The sequence below is a fragment of the Ochotona curzoniae genome, unplaced genomic scaffold (assembly GCF_017591425.1).
Source record: "Ochotona curzoniae isolate NIBS_2020 unplaced genomic scaffold, NIBS_Ocur_1.0 contig_1274, whole genome shotgun sequence".
NCBI lineage: Eukaryota > Metazoa > Chordata > Mammalia > Lagomorpha > Ochotonidae > Ochotona > Ochotona curzoniae.
The window spans coordinates 10,939,622-10,960,790 of NW_024465023.1; the positions used below are offsets into that span (position 1 = coordinate 10,939,622).

The 21,169-nt window shown below is 40.5% G+C and overlaps 1 protein-coding gene across 10 annotated transcripts in view; it reads right to left on the reverse strand.

Annotated features, from left to right (window-relative positions):
- Positions 1–21,169, reverse strand: part of KDM6A (lysine demethylase 6A) — a 138,548-nt gene that overhangs the window by 107,082 nt on the left and 10,297 nt on the right. The window lies entirely within an intron of this gene.

Sequence of the window (21,169 nt, forward strand, 5' to 3'; positions counted from 1 at the left end):
TACATTTTTGGAGTTTTCGCTAAATAAAGTATAAATAGTACAATTTTGATACACAATTCTATAAATTGTTTCATTCACTATATCAACTGCTTATCATGTCAAACATATAGATGTATCTCAAAATTAGTATCTGCAATAAAAAAAAGTACAATTTAAGCTTAATAAGCCCATCAACAAAGGAGAACCAATGTACTCTTCTGCCATTGATGTTCAATTTTATTCTTTGCTTTTTTCCAAATATTTAACAACAAAGTTTGTTACTTGTTTCATAAATTGTCAACCTTCTTAAAATTGTGCATTGTTCTCTACTGGATTATAAAAATTCTTTTCCTAAAGAATCCTATGATATTGTTGGAGTATTTATAGAATATCTTTTCTTTCTAACCTTTGAATTCTTTCCGGAATTACTAAATTTGCATATTTTTTCCATACAAGACATGTTAGTTTCAGAAGGAGAAAATCCCCACCCCCCTCACCTGTTTAAATATTTACCAATCTTTCCTTTTCTTGTAAAGGAAGCAATCTTTTGTATTTTTTCTCCCTTGTGAAATTTTATACTAGCCCAGCATTCAGTCAGCATCTCTAATTCCTCCCTTCTTTCAAGAATTAAAAAACCTAACCATACAAACATGGCTCTGGCTCTGCGACTGAATACTACAATCAAAGCATTCCAATAAATACACAGAGAATGAGTAACAGGAGCCTGAAGAGACAGCTCGACCTCAGGGGGAGCAATGCAGAAAACAGCTAAGGGCACCAGGGCAGCCCAAGCATCCCAGATGTACTATTACCCATCTTAAAGGGCCCTCAACAATGTCTCCCAACAATTAGCACAAAACATTTTGGTGTATACCATGAAACAAAGGGGGATGAAAAAGACTTCTCTACTTCAGGCAACCTGGACTAGCACTCTTGCTGAAAATGTAAATATGAGGGCCCAGGACCGTAACCTAGCGACTAAAGTCCTCACCTTACATGTCCAGGATCCCATATGGGCACCAGTTCATGCCCCAGTTGCTCCACTTCCCATCCAGCTCCCTGCTTGTGGCCTGGGAAAGCAGTCGAGGACGGCCCAAAGCTTTGGGACCCTGCACCCGCGTGGGAGACCAGGAGGAAGCTCCAGGCTCCTGGCTTTGGATCAGCTCAGCACTGGCCATTGCAGCCACTTGGGGAGTGAGTGAGTGGATTGAAAACCTTTCTGTCTCTCCTTCTCTCTGTAGATCTTTCTAATAAAAAAAAAAACTTTTTTTACATGAAAAGGGAGCAAAATAGCGAGGCAGAAGAATAATTCAAAGCTTTTAATATAAACTTAACCTAGTAGAAAAAAGAAGAGTTTGAGAGGGAGGCAGAAATTAAAAAGGCAGGAGAAGACAGAATTCCAAACTGACTTACGTTCAGGACCTTTGAAAGCCTATGTAAACCTGTACAAAGCCCGGGAGCCACCTGACAAAAGGAATCAAATAAGACACTTCTCCCTAATACTGTGACCTCTATAAGTCAACTCACTTAATCCAGTGTATACTAAAATATGATTTAAAAATCATCCAAATGTTATTTTAAAACTGATCTTCAATGCCAAAAACTGTCCATCCAGGATAGCAATGAGAAGAGAAAAAACAGAAATCTCCTTAGTGTTTTAAACCATAACAAGACTAAATTCATTCAACTTGAAGAGCATATAACCGTGGGCAAAAATGCATACTCTTGTAATTAGTAATTGAAAATAAAATGTTTTTTTAAATTTTGCAATACTATCACCCCAAAAGTACCTAGTTATAAATCTAAGAAAATATATGCAGGATCTGTGTATATGAAAGCAATAAAACATTGATGAAAGAAATCAAATATACAATGTATTCATATCATAAATGGAAACTGCAAATTCTCCCTAATTTGATGTTTCAAGCAGTTGCCATCAAAATCTCAAGCAAGTTCTTTTATATGACAACTTCAAAAGGCCACAGCAAATGGTATTATAGATAAATTTCTTGGTATGAAAAATGCTTGAATTCATGCCAACTTCTTCCACATCATAAATTTTTCACCTGATTTTTTTCGGAGACATCCCTGAAATACTGACATATTGATAAGGGCAAGAGTTAAGTGATCAAAACAATAATAAAGAATAAAAATAATTCATATTCCTTGATTTCAATATTTAATATGGTAAGCTGCAATAACCAAGCAGCATAGTACACACAGACCAACAGAAGATAGAAAACTCATGAACTGATCATTAAGAACATAGTCAACTGGTATTCAATTTCATAAAGGCAATTCAATAAAAAAATAAAAATCTTTTTTTCAGCTTAGGCCTGCCCAAACCCAAGCCATTGCAGCCATTCCAGGAGTGAACTAGCCTATGGAAGACCTCCAACTCTCCCCTCTTTATTTCCCAACTCTGGCTTTCAAATAAATAAATTTTAATGATAAACCACCAGAAACCAGAAAGAGGCAAAGACCTGATCTGCTGCCAGAACTTCTGGAGTATGGCCCTGCAGACAACTTGATTTCAAGATTCTGGCCTGAAAACAAATTCGCAAGGAAACAAATGTCTAAGTTTTCAACCACCCACTTTGCTGCCAGCTACCTGATACAGCAGCCACAAGACACTGAGACAACAAAATAGCTCTGCCCTACCTATGTGAGTTTCATCCCTGAGCTGTCATTCATGAACCAAAAATCTCTCCCATGAAGAAACACATCTGAATACATTTTTGACTTGTCACTATAAATAGCAGTAACAGGGTAAACACTGTTTATTTATTTAACCAAAAGCTGTTATACTAGATGAAAAAAATGATTTTAAAAAGTACCAACTTTATCCCCTATAATGGGAAGCTGACAGAATGTAAATTGTGAAGCAGAACACAGAAATAGACTGGTATGCACAGTACTTTAGAAACATGCAAGCACACACTGAGTAACAGCTATGTACTACAGGTGTAAGTACCTGCGAGAGACGAAAGGCTGCTTGCCGTTTCATTGGTTTTCTAAACTGCATATTCTTAACTTAAAAAATAAAGAGAAACTAAACATGGAGTAAGATGCGTGTAGCGGGAGCTGTGGGTCTAAATAAAATAAGCAAGCAGAAAAAGAAAGGTTAGTTAAATAACAGGAAAATCAAAATAGCTTGGTATATGTTTTTTTTTAAAGATTTATTTTTATTATGTTTTTATTGGAAAGGCGGATATACAGAGAGGAGAGACAGAGAGGAAGATCTTCCATCCGATGATTCACTCCCCAAGTGAGCGCAACGGCCGATACTATGCCGGTCCGAAGCCAGGAGCCTCTTCCAGGTCTCCCACGCGGGTGCAGGGTCCCAAAGCTTTGGGCCGTCCTCGACTGCTTTCCCAGGCCACAGGCAGGGAGCTGGAAGGGAAGCGGGGCTGCCGGGATTAGAACCGGCGCCCATATGGGATCCCGGGCGTGCAAGGCGAGGACCTTTAACAAACACTTGCGCCACCACGCCAGGCCCGGCATATGTTTTAAAAATTCAAAAAAGTGTATTTCATCAAATGTGCAAATACTCTGTCGTATACAATGTTGCTAAAAAGTCAAGGATATATAAGCAACATAAGCAATGTGCCATGCACTTAATTTCATTGTGACCCATCAGCACAGCAAAAGGCTACCTAGAGCAATCAGGATAGTGGTAGTAACGTAGCTTAAAACAGCAATGATCTAGAAAATACCACAGAAACGCTACTGGCAAGCTTCTCAAGTCAACACAAACCAGCAGGACCAATCAAGCACCCATTTCTTGATTCCAAAGCATTCAAGTAAAAAATTAATACTGAATAAATGCTTACCTTAATAGAAATAGCTTGTTCTCTATCTAAACCCCTTAAACACTAATTCTTTCTAATATATCTCTCTACTCCTTGATAACCATCTTCCTATTTTTTGTTTCTACAATTTTAACTAGTTTAAATAGTTGTCCTTTCGTGACTGACATATTTCATGTAATTTAACGCAATCAAGGTTAATCCTTATTGTACCACTTGACAAGATATCTTCCTATTTAAGATTGCACAACTGTTCACTATAGGAAATAAAATAAAAATAATCCACTTTAGATATATACGAATTTCTTTTTATCTACTCCTATGCCAATGCTTCTCGCTGCAATGAACAGGAGTACACTAATAACTTTTCAGATTTCTGCATTGGACTCTTTCAGAAACAGAACTTCTAGATAAGATCTAACTTTTTAAATGTCTTTTGCTTATAATGCAAAAACATAAAAACTGGGTCCCATAATCAAACATTATATAAAATAACATACAAGACTGTACTAGCAAAGATTGAAAACAACCTAAATATCCATCAATAGGAATTACAAGATGTAAATTATTGAAACTTAGTATGCTTAATTATGTTAAATACATTTTATTACATAACATACAAATATACATAATACGTGCATAATATATACATAAGCACATGCTACTATTAAAAACACCTTGAAGATTAATAGAACCTTACATATGTAATAATGGCACTCCACTAAGGACAAGCAATGTATCACCAAGTCCAGTGACTGACACGTCTACACTGGTTCACTAACGATTCACACACTTCATTAGGATACCGCTGGTTTTGAAAGAACGGTGATTTTTCTTTACTCTCTAAATTCCTAAATATATTTGGTACATAGAACTATTTTAGTTGTTAAAAATCAATTGAAACCCTGTAGAACAACAGTACCCATAGAATGGAGGTGAAAAGTTCACGCCTAAAGCATTCATTAGCCGTAAATAAACATACGGCCTCAAATCAAGAAATACTTATGCTTGCACTTGATCTGAATATTTTCACTCTTATATCCATTCTTTAGTCCCTTTGATTATGCATTACATCACATAACTATCCAAAATCTAAAGGTCATTACTACAATAAAGGCATGTCTTTTAGCAAGAAAGTATTCTGCCCAGCAGATAGAAGATAAATACAAAGTAAGAGCTACAAAATATTAAGGATTTCTGCTTTTGGTCAAAACAAAGCAAAGGGGAACAGATTTACCTCAGCCATATTAGCTAACAAATGAAGCAGAAAACGTGAAACATTTGCAAACAATGAATAACACTCTGATAGAGAAGAAGCAAATGAGGTGACTCCTATGACTGTCCTGATTACCGCAGGGACGGAGTTCCCACACAGACCTAGCAACAACTCCCTCTGCGCCGAACTCGCCCCTGCCAACACACCGGTCACAGCACAAAGCCTTCCAACTCCAGGCAGCAAGCTTCCATGGACGGTTCAAGAGAATACTCCCTCGGTATTGGAGAAAAGTAGACCCAGACTAAATCAAGGCTGCTCTGTCCCTATCTAACTAGCAAAATGGAAATGTGAGCCTCTATTTCCTACTTACTTAACCCAATTAAAATAAATAAATCTTTCAAAGAGTGTGGACAAATTACATAATATTTTAACAAAAATTAAACAGGCAAAGAGTTTTTACAAGATTTTTTTTAAGAATTTTTTTATTGGAAAGTCAGAATTACAAAGAGGAAAGACAGAGAGAAAGGTCTTCCACCTGCTGCTTCATTTCCTAAGTGGTCACAACAGCGGAAGCTCCCATGTAGGAGCAGGGTCCCAAGGCTTTGGGCCGTCCTCCACTGCTTCCCAGGCCACAAGCAGGGAGCAGGATGGGAAGTGGAGCCCAGAAGGGATCCCAGCACTTGCAACACGAGAATTGGCCACTGAGTTGTTGTGCCGGGCCCAAGACTTTTTTAAAAGATCTATTTTCTTATTTCAAGGCAGTGACAGGGAGACAGTGGAAGAATATCCTCTCAGCTAGTTCACTCCCCAAATACCCACAAGAGCCAAGCCAAAGCTAAGAGCCAGGAACTCCACCGAGGTCTCCAATGCAGATAAAGTGGACCGGCTCAGCACTGGCTGCTGTGGTCGTTGGGGAGTGAACCAGCAGATGGAATACCTTTTCTCTGTCTCTTCTCTCTGTAAATCTGACCTGCCTGTCCAAATAAAAATAAATAAATCTTTTTTAAAAAGCATATTCAAACTACAGTACTTTATTACAGCATAGCACTTCTCAGGGTATAGGCAGGGCACAAATATTCCTCTTCACAACAGAACAGAATTGGTTACATCCTTATGATTCCACCATAAGCAAAGTTTGTTTAAGTCCAAATGCATTTAATATTCCAAAAATCATAGCAACAAAGCACACTACAGAGTATTAGCTGTTTGGTCTCATGATCATGTGGTAGATGGGAGCTGCAGCTTGCTGCTGCTGCTACTCCCCAGCACCGTGAGAATATTGCACTACATAGCAACCAGCACAGGGGAAAAAACAGTATGTCATTTCCTACCACAGTGATATTGAAGAATATTAAGGTGAACCATATTAAGTCAAAAGCTGTCTATGTTAGCCTGCTGGGTCCCGAGTGAACATTAAACATACTTATGAGATACCACAGTTCTTTACAGATAAGTGATATCAAAAATTTATAAAACAAATCCACTCTCTCTTTTAAGATAACAAGCATTTTCATCAGAGTAGATATTTCTCATCTCCAACAGCAACAAAAATACAGATCCAAAGCCAAAATCACAGGCATACAAAACCAGAAGCTAATCATGAACAATAAATTAAATTTGTTCCCAAGATGTCCCTCTGGCACTAGAACAGAGCATATCATTCTCAGGTGAAATACTAACATTTTCCCAAACTATAGTTTCTGTACTTTATTTAGACATAAGTAGAAACACAAATTTATGACCATCAGATGACCAACAGAACTTAGAGCTAGGTTCAATGATTAGGAAACACCCACAATGTGCAACTGACGAAAGTACCTGTCTAGGGTTTTGAAAAGCCTAGCCAGCAACATGTTTCCATCAACACAATATATAGTAGGACAAACAACCTATCATAGATTAAAAATTAATTCAAGTATACGTTTTTTTGTTTTGTTTTTTGCTGTTGTTGTTGCTGTTTTAAAAGACAGTACCTCTAAGACTCTTTGGACAAAGTACATTCTCACTATATTCTCAAAAAAGCATCTAGTATGATGCTCAGTTCCAAACTAGCTTTGCTAATGCCACCCACTTTTTCTAACCACTCAAGAAAGCATACCAGATGCAAGCCAGTTTTGCATTATTAAAACAGGCTGGTGGTAGAAGCATAGCCTAACTTTATAAAGAAAAGAGTTTTATTTAGCTTACTATTTTGGAGACAGAACATCAAAACTGTAGAGCAAAAAAAGACAAATCCCTACTTCACCCTCTCTCAATTTCTGACCCACAGATCCTGCAAATGTAAAATGCTGGTATATTAGAGCAAGAATACAAGATCAGAAAGAGAAAGAAAAGACAAATTCTGAAAGATAAAAGGCAGATGAAGGGCAAAGTACCAACACTTTCAGTCAACAAATCCTAACTTCATTCAACCAGTGGAATCTTGGAAAGGTCCAAGAAATGGTGACAAGAAATTCAAAGAGAAGTACAATAGTTATCCAAAACAAAATAAACAAAAGTAAGGATGAAACTACTGAGACTTCTAGACACGATCCTCCAGACCAATCTGAAGGAACTGGTCCTCCTCTATTACCTTCCCTTCTTCCTTAACAAAAAATCCAAACATTTTAACTCTGAAGACTAAAAACAAAACACCAGGTACAAGTCAGGATGAGGAGGGCCAGGCACAGGAGCCTAGCGGCTCAAGTCCTCACCTTAAAAGCGCCCCAGGATCCCATATGGGCGCCAGTTCTAGTCCCGGCATCTCCACTACCCATCCAGCTCCCTGCCTGTGGCCTGGGAAAGCAGTCAAGGCTTTGGGACCCCGCACCTGTGTGAGAGACCTGGAAGAGCTCCTGGCTCCTGGCTTCGGATAGGCTCAGTTCTGGCCATTGTGGTCACTTGGAGAGTGAACCATCGGACGGAAGATCTTTCTCTCTGTCTCTCCTCCTCTCTGTATATCCGCCTTTCCAATAAAAATAAATAAATCTTAAAAAAAAAAAAAGCAAGTTGATGTTATCCAATGTGTTTAACCTCACATGACTACATACATGAAAGAGACAGAAAAGCCAATTAACACTTCATTCCCTTTTGTACCTAGGAAAAGTAACTGGTGAACAACACTTAATTTATATAGTCATATTCTAAATGCAGATTTAACTAAAACACACACACACACAATAGAGGAAGAAGGGAATGTAGGTGTAAATGGGGTGATTGCCATGTTCAGGTTAGAAAAAATGCCTAGCACTGAAAAATCCAAAGCCCACTAACTGGAGCAGGCACTGGTAAACTGGGTGAAGTGGCCACCGTGGCACCAGCAGCTCCACTTTCAGTCGAGATCTTCGCTAACACACCTGGGGAAGCAGCAGGTGATGAGCTGAGTTTTTGGGCCCCTGCTTCGGACTAGCCCAGATCTGGCCACTGCAGCCATTTAGAGAGCAAACAAGAGGATGGAAAACTCTGCCTGCCTGCCCTGCCTGTCTCTCTGTCTCTGTCTCTCTCTCCCCTCTAACTTTGTCTTTCAAACTAAATAAATACATCTTTATTAAAAAAAAAAAAAAAACACTACTGCCATCAGCAATATGGAATATGGTGGGTCCGGCACGGCAGTGCAGCAAGTCACCCCTCGACGCCGTGGTGTTGGCATCCTCCACTTGCCATGCAGCTTTCTGCTACGGCCTGTGAATGCAGCAGGGGGTGACCCACGTCCCTAGGACACTGCATCCACAGGGAGACCTGACAGAAGCTCCTGGCTTTTGACTGGCCTAACTCCAGCCACTGTGGCTGTTTGGGCGAATGAACCAGCAAACGGAAGATTCCTCTCTCTCTAACTCTGCCTTTCAAATAAAATAAATCTTCAAATAAAGAAGTAAATAAATAAATGTTATTTGGAAATCAAAATGTTAAGAACTTTAAATTCCATTCCAGTGAATAGGAAGAAGCCAAAGTGTTTTTAGTAGAAAATTATCAATAAGACTGTGCACGGAATACTTCTCACAAGAAACCAAAATCTGAAAGTTAATCTCTGGAACTATTAGAAAAAAAGCAAAAGGCAGTGGGCAGGGGGGGACTGTTTAATTGCCACATATAAAGGCATGTGTGTGCATACATTCATGTACACACTCTTAACTCTTAAATCAATAGTCATATAAACTATTTCATATGTACTATTATCAGAGTTCCTAGATAAAATGCACAGCTCCAGGTCCTAACTTCAGCTTCCTGCTAATGCCGACCCAGGAAGGAAATCGTGATGCTTCAACCGAGTTCCTGCCAACCATACTAGAAGTCTGGACTGAATTCCTAGCTCCAGCTCGAGCCCAGGGAGGGAGGGGTGCGGTACACTGCGGGTATGTGAGAAGAGAAGCAGCAGATCAGGTGGCCACTAGTGCACTCTCACTTGCCCACATACTCTCTCCAATAAAAACAAGAGAAAAAACGTTAGTGCTTAGAGAGAATATTATAGCACATTTTGATTTGGGGAAATGTAAAAATTTTAACAACCATCTAAGTGTTTTAAATGTTACACTGAAAAAAAAAAAGCTAAAAAGCAATCCACAAAAACCCAAAAGCAAAATGTAAACAAAATTTCTGTATAGCCAACTGATAATACAACCACAAAGAAAGATTTCAAGGAACTTGAAAACAGTAATTTACAGTCCTGAATTTGAACTGAAAAAAAAGTCCTGTGGGAAATCATAATTTATTTTATTATTAAAAATAAATGAAGACAAGAGCCAGCACTGAGGTGCACCAATTTACACAGCCATTTGTAATAGGAGCGTCCCAAATTGAAGTGCGAGTTCATGTCCCAGCTTCTTTATGTCCAATGCAACGCCCATGGGCGTGTCTGGGAAAGCAGTGGGACACGGCCCAAGCCCGTGGGCCCCTCCTACTCAGGGCGAAGACCTAGATGGAGTTCCAGGTTCCTGACCCAGCCTTAGCTACTACATCGATCTGAAGATGGACGGAACATCTTTTTATCTGCATCTCTTTCTATCTGCCTTTCAAATAAAGAAAAAGAGATCTTAAAAAAAAAATCACAAGTAACATTAGCAGCACTGATGCACTGAGAACCCACAGATTTTCTACAATGAAAACACTGACAAACACTTTCAGAATCAATTTTTTAATAAACCCCACAAACCAAGCAAAGGCTTGTAGAGTTTTTCTTTACTGGAGAATAAACAGCTGCCTCTTAGTCAAAACAGCTTTGTAGCTCTTCAACTTGCCCTAGTCCCATCCACCCCACTCTGCAGGAGACCTGAGTGAGCAAGGATTTGTGGGAGAAGTGGCCTGAAAAGTGAGCAGAGCGAACAGCTTCTTCGAAGTCTGGTCTCCGGAAGGCTTACCATCATCTGACCTTTCTGATGGTTGCCTCAGTCTCCACTTTCAAACCTATCTGTATTTGACTTAACACAAATACCCAGCATTAAAAGCCTTTACTCCAGGGGCATTTGTCAAAAACAATTCAATTGTTTTACTTTGAGATTGGGGTTAACAACTGGGGCAAACACCAAGCTTTAATGGGAAAAGTGAATGAAATGCTTCTAAGTTTGGAAATCTAAGTTCGGAAGAACCTGAGAATCCAGAAAGCCCCTAAGGAGCTGGTACTGTGACATAGCTACGACCTTCCACACCGCATCCACCGCATCCGAGGGCCGTTCCATCCACTTCTGATTCAGATCCCTGCTAAAGATCCTGAAAAACAGTGGAGAACAGCCCAATTCCTTGGACTCCTTACCCATAGGACTCTCCTGGCTCCTGGCTTTAAACAGGCACAGCTCCAGCTGTGGCAGCCAGCTGAGAATGAATCAGTGGGTGGAAGATGAATCAAGCAATTAATCAATCCCTCACCCGTCCCTCTGCTTCTTCTCCCCAACTCTCTCGTGTCACTTTGTCTTTCAAATGAATAAAACAAATCTTTAAACTAAAATAAAGAGGGTCCCAGCATGATATCCTAGTGGCTAAAATCATTGCCTTGCACATGCTGAGATTCCATGTGACGTCAGTTCTTATCCCAGCTACCCTTAGCCTCATCCAGCTCCCTGCCTGTGGCCTGGGAAAGCAGTGGAGGACAGCCCAAAGCCCTGGGACCCTGCACCCACACGGGAGACCTGGAGGAGGGTCCTGGCTCCTAGATTCAGATTGTCTCAACACCAGCTTGCAGTCACCTGGGGAGTGTATCAGTAGATGGAAGATCTTTGTATCTCTCTCTGTATACCTGCTGTTCCACTAAAAATAAATGGATCATTCTTAAAATAAACAAAATAAAAAGGATGTATTGTGAATGTAGGGATAGAAACAAGTTGAAACAGAAAAGACATAAAAACCATGCATCATACAAACAGTAACCAAAGAAGAACTGAAGTAGTTATGCTAATGTCTGCTAAACCCTAAGTTAGGTGATAAAACCAGTTTACAAGACTATAAAACCTAAGCTCTCCAAGCAAAATGGAATGAAATTACAAATAAAAGGGGAAAAAACAGCAAATCCATAAGTACATGGAAACTAAACACACTCCAAAATAGGTAATAAATTAAACAAAAATGCACAATACTGAAATCATTCCACAACATTACGATTCAACACTACACAGAAGATAAATAAACTTACTTTTAAATAATAAATGGTTGAACTTTTCGAGACACTCCTACTTTTAAAGGGTCTAACAATGTTTTTCTCAGATTTTTCTCAAAAGAGAAAAAAAATAACACCTCAGGTTACATATGACAAGCTCAAAAGCAGAGCAAAAGAACAAAAATGATAAATTTTAGGACCAGAATAAATTATATAAACCAGCCCATTTTACAAATGCAAGACTGCTACATGTACATTGCTGAAACTGTAGCTATCCTCAACTGAATGTAGACTAATCCTCCTATATTTCCTCTTGCTCATTCATCTCAAATTTTTACAGAAACATCTACACCTCCCTCCCCCTCTTCCTAAAATATTTTGAATCATATTGCCTGCTCTAAGTGCCTTAAGAATTTGGGGAAAGGATTGTTTAGCTGGTCTCAATATGGTGTAAGGAGCACAATGTTATGCTGTACTGGTGTATTTTGGCATGGGAAGCTAAAGAATAACTGGTGTTTGATGGCAAACCACAACAGTGACATTCTGTTATACAACCCAACTTGAAGTCTCTTTCTTTGCATATAAATTTGCAATTCCTATTAAAAAAATATTACAGAAAGCATTTAACGGTCCAACAGTAAGCACTGTAGTTATTTTAACCTAATCACCAAAATAATACAGGAGAAAGCAAGGACACAAGCCACAGTCTCATGACCCTGGGACAGTAAATGAAGAATCCTCCACCAAGAACTCAGTCCTGCAGAATCCTGCTTTGCTGAAGACCATTCTAATCTGTGCCTTGTACTACCTCCCATTTTACCCTTCAGATTCTTTCCAACCACATAGCCCAAGCAAGCAAGGCCTAGCAAGCTCAAATTGTAAGTCTACAGGCCCACAAAAAGTTACTCCAGTCCTGCTCAACTTCCCATTTGTCCAAACATCCCAATACCCTAAAAATATTTAAAAGTCAAGTCTGCTCAAACTGGGCTGCAGCCATGTGTTCACTCAATCTACACACCAGCCACCCTCTTAACTTTTATTTCTAAATATTCAATTTTGCTGTGAATTCCTCCCCCATCTCTTTTCTTTATTCTGCATCTCTATCCCAATATTATGGGTAAAAATTTTTATACGAAGATATTGAGATACTGTTAAAAGTTAATATTTCCCTATAATGTTTTAAATAATGATTTCTTTTATTTTATTTGAAAGAGTTACAAAAGAAGGAGAAACAGAGACTGCTCCTCCATCTACTGGCTAAATCCCCAATGACTACAACAGCTGGGGCTGGCCCAGGCTGCAGCCAGGAGCTATAAGGGGCCCAAACATTAGGGCCATATTTTGCTATTTACCCAGGCCACTGGCAGAGAGCTGGATCAGCAGCAGAGCAGCCAGGCTACCAACCAGTGTCCTTATAGGATGCTGGTGAAAGCTTTACCAGCTTTGGCACAATACTGGACCCTTTCTATAATTTTTTTAATTTATTTATTTAAAAGTCAGAGTGACAGAGGGAGAGAAAAATAGGTTTTCCATCTGGTGGGTCATTCCCCAAATGACTGAAGAGCCAAGGCAACAGAGGTCAAAATCAGGAGTCAGAAACTCCACCCAGGTCTCCCAGGTAGGTAGCAGGAACCTAAACAGTGATCACTATCCACTGCCTCCAGGCACATTTAGCAGGAAACTGGATCAAACCAGTAAACAGTGCTCAGTCCAAGCATGGTATGTAGGCCTCCTAAGGGGCAACTTAATGTGCTGACCCAAAATGCCCAGTCCAGACTTGCTTCATGAACTACACCAGCAGCTGAACTCCACCAGCAATAAGGTGGGAAGGGACATTCACCAGGAGCTCAGGAGGTGAACCCAAAGAATTTCCCATCCTGCTGGTCTGTTTGATTTGACCAGGAGCAGAGACAGAATGGCAGATCTCAAAGAGGCAGTGTGGAAACAGAGTGGATTTCACAGCCCCGTCCACGCCCTAGAGCTGAATCGGGCGCCATTTTGTTTAAGGAGGCAAGGGCTATGGGAGAGAACTGTGCATGCACTGAGCTAGGAGTGAACTCATTTCTGGCTCAATGAACTGTAACAACATGGCATCCTACAGGTTCCACCCAAGATAGGTCCGGGTAGTCCTCAGATCTGACAGCCAGCAGATCAAGAACTCTAGCAGTGGCACATCAGGAGTCAATCTGCACAGTGTGGAAATACTTTTTAAGACTGCAGGGACAACAGTGAGCTGCAGATACGCTGAGCCGGGAGAGAACTCACTGACCTCAGTGCATTACACTAGTCCCATAGGGAAAATAATACCAACCTTGGCATTGTATGAGTCAAAATAGGTCCGTGTGGCCCTCAGACCTAACAGTCAACAGGTTCCACAAGATCAACACCACCAGCAGTCTAGTTATATAGAACACCTAATATCTCCCTAATCCTGGGAACCAGTGTCTTTACTGACTCACAGATCATATAGCAGCATCATTTTCCTCAAGAAGGTTCTTGATTTTCTTTCTTATTTCTTCAGTGACACATTTGTCATCCAGTAACACATTATTTAACTTCATGGCATTTTTAATTTCTTCTTTTCTTCCCGTTGCTCATTTTGTTTTGTGGCTTTTCATTTAAGGGGATGTACAATAACTGTGGAATGCAAACTATCATATCCAGTAGCATGTAATTTAACTTCATAGCATTGTAAATTTCTATCTTTCTTCATGTTGTCGATTTTGTATTGTGGCTTTTCGTTTTACAGGATGTATAGTAACTGTGCAACGGAGACTGTCATATCCAGATGTGAGGATACAATGCAGTATGCATCTCTACTTCCACATCAAAGATGGTCTCCCAATGAAACTGTTAACTATGTCTTTACAATAGGATGCTGGATGAAAAAAATCCCTTTGTTTCTATTCATATATATAAAAAAAGCTTTTCTATATGTACCCTAGATAAGAGATTTTGAAATGATAAAGCTTTTGAATGGTACAGATGTTAAAATTCAGTTTAAAAGAACGTTTGGTTTTACATTAAATGTTCATTTGAAATCAAATGTTTTTCTACATAAAGTTCAGTAATATAAAAGTTAAAAAAAATAGGATGCTGGACTCTCTGCCATTGTCCATGCCCACAATGATGGATATATGATTGTTCATGAAGAACTATACTATAGTAACAACACGGGGAACTCAGTAGGGGAAGGAAGCGGACTTGGGGAGGAGGTAAGGAAAATTCCAGGGCCTATGGAACTCTTATCATAAAATTATAATAATGATAAAAGTAAATTTGTATATATATGAAAAAAAGAAAAATGCAATTGACAAAAAGAAAAAGTACTAGACTACAATATTCAAACATATAAATCATTTTCGGTTGAAGTTAAATGTATCACAACATGATATGACATTCAATGTATATACAAAAAAAAATGTAAGAAAATTATAGGATGCCTATCATGATGGTTCAATTGGCTAAATCCTCACCCTGAAAGCACCAGGATCCCATATGGACATTGGTTTGTCTCCTCCACTTCCCATCCAGCTCCCTGCTGGTGGTCTGGGTAAGTAGTCGAGGACAGCCCAAAGCCTTGGGACCCTGCACCCACATGGTAGACGCGGAAGAAGTTCCTGGCTCCTGGCTTCAGATTGGCTCAGCTGCAGCTGTTGCGGCCATTTGGTGAATGAACTAGTGGATGGAAGATCTTTGTCTCGGTTACTCCTTCTCTCTTTAAATCTGGCTTTCCAAAAAAATAAATAAATTGGGCCCAGTACGATAGCCTAGTGGCTAAATTCCCACTTTGCAGGCCTTGGGATCTCATATGGATACTGGTTCCTGTCCTGGCTGATCCACTTCCCATCCAGCTCCCTGCTGGTAGCCTTGAAAAGCAGTACAGGATGGCCCAAGGCCTTGGGACCCTTCACATATGTCCCAGACCTGGAAAAAACTCCTGGCTCCTGGCTCCTGGCTTCAGATCAGCTCAACTCCGGCCACTGGAACCATTTGGGGAGTGAACTAGCAGATGAAACATCTTTCTCTGTTTCTCCTTCTCTCTGTAAATCTGCCTTTCCAATAAAAATAAATAAATCTTAAAGGAAAAAAAAGTAAAAACTTTAAAGAACTGAGTCAGCCCTGAAAATTCAAACCAATAGCCAGCTACAATTTTGGTCCTAAACAGGCACTTTGGAAATTCCTAATTCCTGGTGTTTCATTTTAATAACGGACAGTAAATTTGTAAGAATTAAGCGATTTGACTAAAGCAGGCTAAAACTAACCCAGTGCTCCCGTGTACCACATGGCCTCCCAATCAAACCAGCATTTTCAGGATCCAGGCTGGAGAGAAGCCTATTAATTCTTGATGGAACATGTTTACAAGCATTATTTTCAAATAAAGCAACAGGTTCTCTATGGACCCGTCTATACTCTCTTCCCCTTCAACCAGTATGATTCACAAAAGAAACTTCAAGAGAGCAGGTAAAGTGGTCACAGCACACTACAAAACGCTAAGGTAAACTACAGGCCATCTGAGCCTAGCAAAGGTGTGCCTTGTTCCCAGCACAGCACACTGTAAACACCGCTAACACAAAATACTGTACTTCATGGCTGAGCTTCAAACACAATCCCTAAATGCTCTGATACGATATAAAATGTGCATAGCTACGGTGACTTCAAAGGATTAATGATTTTAAAAAAGCAAAATGTCACTTTTCTAGCCCTGTTCTAAAATCTACAATTAACATTTTCTATGAAATAAGTTAATAACACACTAAAGGTTGTGCCTTTTTCAAGAATAAATCACAAAGATGGATGGATGACTGCTCAAACACAAGATATTAAGTAATATAAACCTCGGCTACTTCCATATACATTCAGGAAATGTTATTCATGAAGCCAGATAATCAGTCACACCAATAAAACTAAAACATTAAGGCAAAATTTGCCAAATATTCCACTGAATTCATAATGCACAAATTAAGCAACTGCTATCTTAGGAAACCACATGTGAATAAAACTTCTACATTTGGGGCCCGACAGTGCCATGGCCTAGCAGTCAAAGTCCTCGCCTTGAATACGCTGGGATCCCATACAGGCGCCCGTTCTAATTCCTGCAGCTCCATTTCCCATCCAGCTCCCTGCTTGTGTTCTGGGAAAGCAGTCAAGGACGGCCCAATGCCTTGAGACCCTGCACCCGTGTGGGAGACCCAGAATAAGTTCCTGGCTCCTTGCTTCGGATCAGCACAGCACCGCCGGTGCGCTCACCTGGGGAGTGAATCGGACAGAAGATTTTCCTCTGTCTCTCCTCCTCTCTATGTATCTGACTTTGCAATAACAATAAATAAATCTTTAAGGAAAAAAAAAAACAGGAGAGCTGAGAGAGTGGTTTAGAGGGAGCAAAATGGAAGCCATGTTTGATTTGGGCCAAGGAACTGGCACACGTGGGAGACCTGCACTGAGCTAAATAGCATCAGCCACCCCCCATGCGCACACAAAATCTGCGGCTGGGGGACATGTCTGGCTGGGCTAGGCCACAGAACCCACCTGCCCGTGTCAGAGCAGGGGGTGGGCCACATCAGGCTGGGCCTCAGCACCCACTGGAATGCTAGAGTACTGGATCTAGGGGCAAATTCTAAAGGAGACTTGTGGGCTCACTTCTGTGGGACTCTGTAGCACCCATCAGTTGATGCAGGAACTGGGGCAGAGGGGAAGCTGGGCGAGGCCAGGCTACAGTCCCCACCAGCACATGCAAAGGCTAGGACAGAAGGCAAGGCAGGCCAAGCAGGGCCAGTGCCCCTGCTAGCCAGCATGAGATCTGGAACTAGGAGCAGGCCTGCTAGGGGAACCGGGGAGGGTCCCTACTAGTCCACAGCTCCCTCTGGAGAGCACGGGAGTTGGGGCTGGGTAGTTTGAAAGCAAGGATCTCCACCCTTCCACTACAGACACAGGACAAAAAAAATTGAAACATTTGTCCCACCCACTTTCCTCCATGGCTGATCCTTCACTCTGTGATTGGCAGCCCACATGGGCATACATCTCTCTAAACTATGTAAATAATATTAAAAAGAAAAAAAATCATCCAACTCAATCCTCTCAGCGTCTCACTACAAAAATCCAAAGAACTTACTAACATTTTCATACGGCAAGCAATGAAACTCACAAAGCATTCTGACAATCTTTATACAGTATAACCTCACTTGCATGAAGAAAAAATATATACTTATTTATGTGCTAAAATACGAAAGTTAACCAGTAACTTTTACCCATGATTACCTCTGAAAATAAGGACTAAATCACTGGGAGGTGGTGGGAAAGATTTTCTTTTCACTGTCACACCCTTTCTGTAACCTTTCCATTTTGTACTCTGTGCAAATGCACCTACTGCAAAAATTACATGAAGATATTTCAAAAGTCAAAGATGATGATTATGGCTATGATTAGGATAGAAGCAATGGGGATGAAGAGAAATATCTTTGAGATTTAAAAATGTAAAAGAATCATGTGATGAGGACTTAGGTCAAAATAACTCCAAGGCTTCCAGCATGGAATAGTGGTTCACATTTACTAAGAAACATTAAAGACAATGGCCAATTTCGGTTTGCATGAATTCTATCCAAGATGCCTTCACAATACCCCAGCAGGCAGCCAAAACCTGGACCCAGAACCTCCTTGCAAAGGAGATGAGACATAGTCAGAATACAGAAAGCCAAAATAGTGAGATGTGCCCAAAGTGCTTCTGTATTCCCGCACTCCTAAATCGCAGCTTTAGTTTTAAAGTTAATGGTCTTTCCCAGGATGGTTAACACCTTCCATGCAAAGCCCAAAGGCAAACACTACATGATTTATTTCCAATGACCTGCAGGAAACCTATTACCACGACCACTTTGTAGATGAGCTCCTGAAAGATGCCTGCTCAAAGATGACCTAGTTCATAGCTGACAGAATTCTACCCTAAAATTCATAAGGCTGTCTACCAATCAGAACCTCACAACTAGATTCCTTTCGTTCTCCACCAAAGATTCAAGAATGACTCAAAACATCCTATGGCCTGTAGTGATGGGGTTATTCACCTGCTGTTACCTTTTCAGTCACACAGACACACTGTGCTTCGCCCAGGCAGACTACCCACAATTCCTCAGACATCATTTTGTTACTTTGTATTTCCAAATCTCTGTTCTACTTCCTGCTACATACCCAATAAATTTCTATTCAAGTTTTATCACCAAAACCAAATGGTACATGTTCGTACAGTTTCCCTCATGTTAACCAACATTACTTGCTCCAAAATATTGAAAAACTGTTGAAAGCAGTTCATTAAATAAATGTCAATATCTGCACGTAGTAACTATATTTTCATTGCCCCATCATCTGATGACTCACAGCATTCTGCATCTATCTTGCTTACTTACTACATCAGATGACACATCTGTAAACCTCTCCCTACAGACAACAGTGCAGGAAAAACTGAGTCTCACTGTCCGCCCCAGAACCTAGCACCACTGCAGTCCCTCACCGATAGCACTTTAACAAACATTTCATGAATCAAAGAAAAGCTTCTGTAATGCTCGTTCTGATACGTGAAATTCAAAAATCTAAAAGCTTATTTTTACTGCACCTTGAAATCAAATTCATCCTAAACGTACAAACTACTCAAACTCAAACCACAACTATAAAGTTCTTAGGGTAAAAGTATCTTTTACCATGTATCGTACAATATTATATTACAGAACCCTACGGGCCTGGCACAGTAGCCTAATGGCTAAAGTCCTTGCCTAGCATGCACACACCAGTCCCACATGGGTGCTGGTTCCTATCCTGACTGCTCCACTTCCCAGCCAGCTCCCTGCTTGTGGCCTAGGAAAGCAGTTGAGGACAGCCCAAAGCATTGGCACCCTACACCACATGGGAGACCTGAAGAAGCTCCTGGCTCCTGGCTTCGGATCAGCTCAGCTCTGACTGTTGCTGCCACTCGGGGACAGAAGATCTTCCTCCCTCTTTCTCTCTGTAAATTTGACTTTCCAACAAAAATAAATAAATATTTTCAAAAAAACCTATAATAAAATAAAAAATATAAAACTTTACATCATATATTCATGCAACTAATGTTTAACACTCAGAAAGCAAAAAACAAAGTCCATGAGTGTTTGATATTAAGAAATTAGATTTATGGGTAATATAGACAATGTAAGTTACATCTCAGAGATAAGTATCTACGGATTAAATGATGTGACTAATATCTCAGATCTGCTTCAAAACATCAGGGATGGGCCTGGCCCTTTGGCTCAACTGCCTAATCCTCCACCTCCAAGCACCAGTATCCCATGTGGGCACTGGTTCTAATCCTGGTTGCTCCACTTCCCATCCAGCTCCCTGCTTGTGGCCTGGAAAAGCAGTGGAGGACGGCCCAAAGCCTTGGGACCCTGCACCCACTTGGGAGACCCAGAGGAATCTTTCGGCTTGGGATTGGCTCAGCTCCAGCAGTTATGGGCATACAGGGAATGAACCAGCAGATGGAAAATCTCTCTACTCCTCTCTGTAGCTAAATCTTTAAACACACACACACAGAGTGGGGAATAAAGGGCAAGATATAAATGAAATGAGACTGGTCATGCATTGAAAACTGTTAAAACTGGTTATTAGCTGATGGTTGGTTGGTTTTCTCTACTTTTAAAAATACTAGTAACTCTCCCCAGTAAACTGCTTATTTTTGCTTTTGTTTTTCAAGGAAAATGATCTGATGAGCATAATGCATAAGATCTACAGTCTAACAACCATTTATGTAAAAATTTTTTCATTCAAATTTAAAATGAATTAGATGACCTTATTATAAAATACACTTAACTACAACAAAGCCCAAACATCTTCCAAGAACTTAGTAGCAGTCTTTTATTTATTCTAGCAGATAAAATGCTACTACACACAAAACAAAAAATGCATACATTCACAACAGTTTTCATAATGTAAATGAGCAACAAAAGATGGAATTAAAAGAGAGTAAGGATAAGAGGCACAAAACAAAAGCTTGTAGAGTGGCAAACAGCTACAAATTGCCTCAGAAACCTAAAGCTGTCTAAATAAGGGATTAACTGCCACTCTTAACAGGTTACAGTTCTCTATCAGGTCCAGAGTATCAGCCTGGGCTAAATCAGACCCGAAAGTCAAGTAAACAATGAAACACTCTGAGGATCAAAAGAGAAAGTACAGTAACCATCACAAAGCCTTAACAGGATCTGAGTACATCTCCATTCCTTCACTCTTACCTACCCCACATCGCACCCCACCCTGATGAAACAAGAACAGAATTCCAACAAAGTTAAGAAAAGGCAACATATAGCTCTAACTACCAACCTGTAAGCCATCTCCAGTCAGACAATATAATATTTCAGTGGGGCCTGGCACGGTGGCACAAATGGTTAAGGTCCTCACCTTGCACGCCCGGGATCCCATATGGGCGCCGGCTCTAATCCGGGCAGCCCCGCTTCCCTTCCAGCTCCCTGCCTGTGGCCCGGGAAAGCAGCAGAGGACGGCCCAAAGCTTTGGGACCCTGCACCCGCGCAGGAGACCTGGAAGAGGCTCCTGGCTTCGGATCAGCATAGTATCGGCCGTTGCGCTCACTTA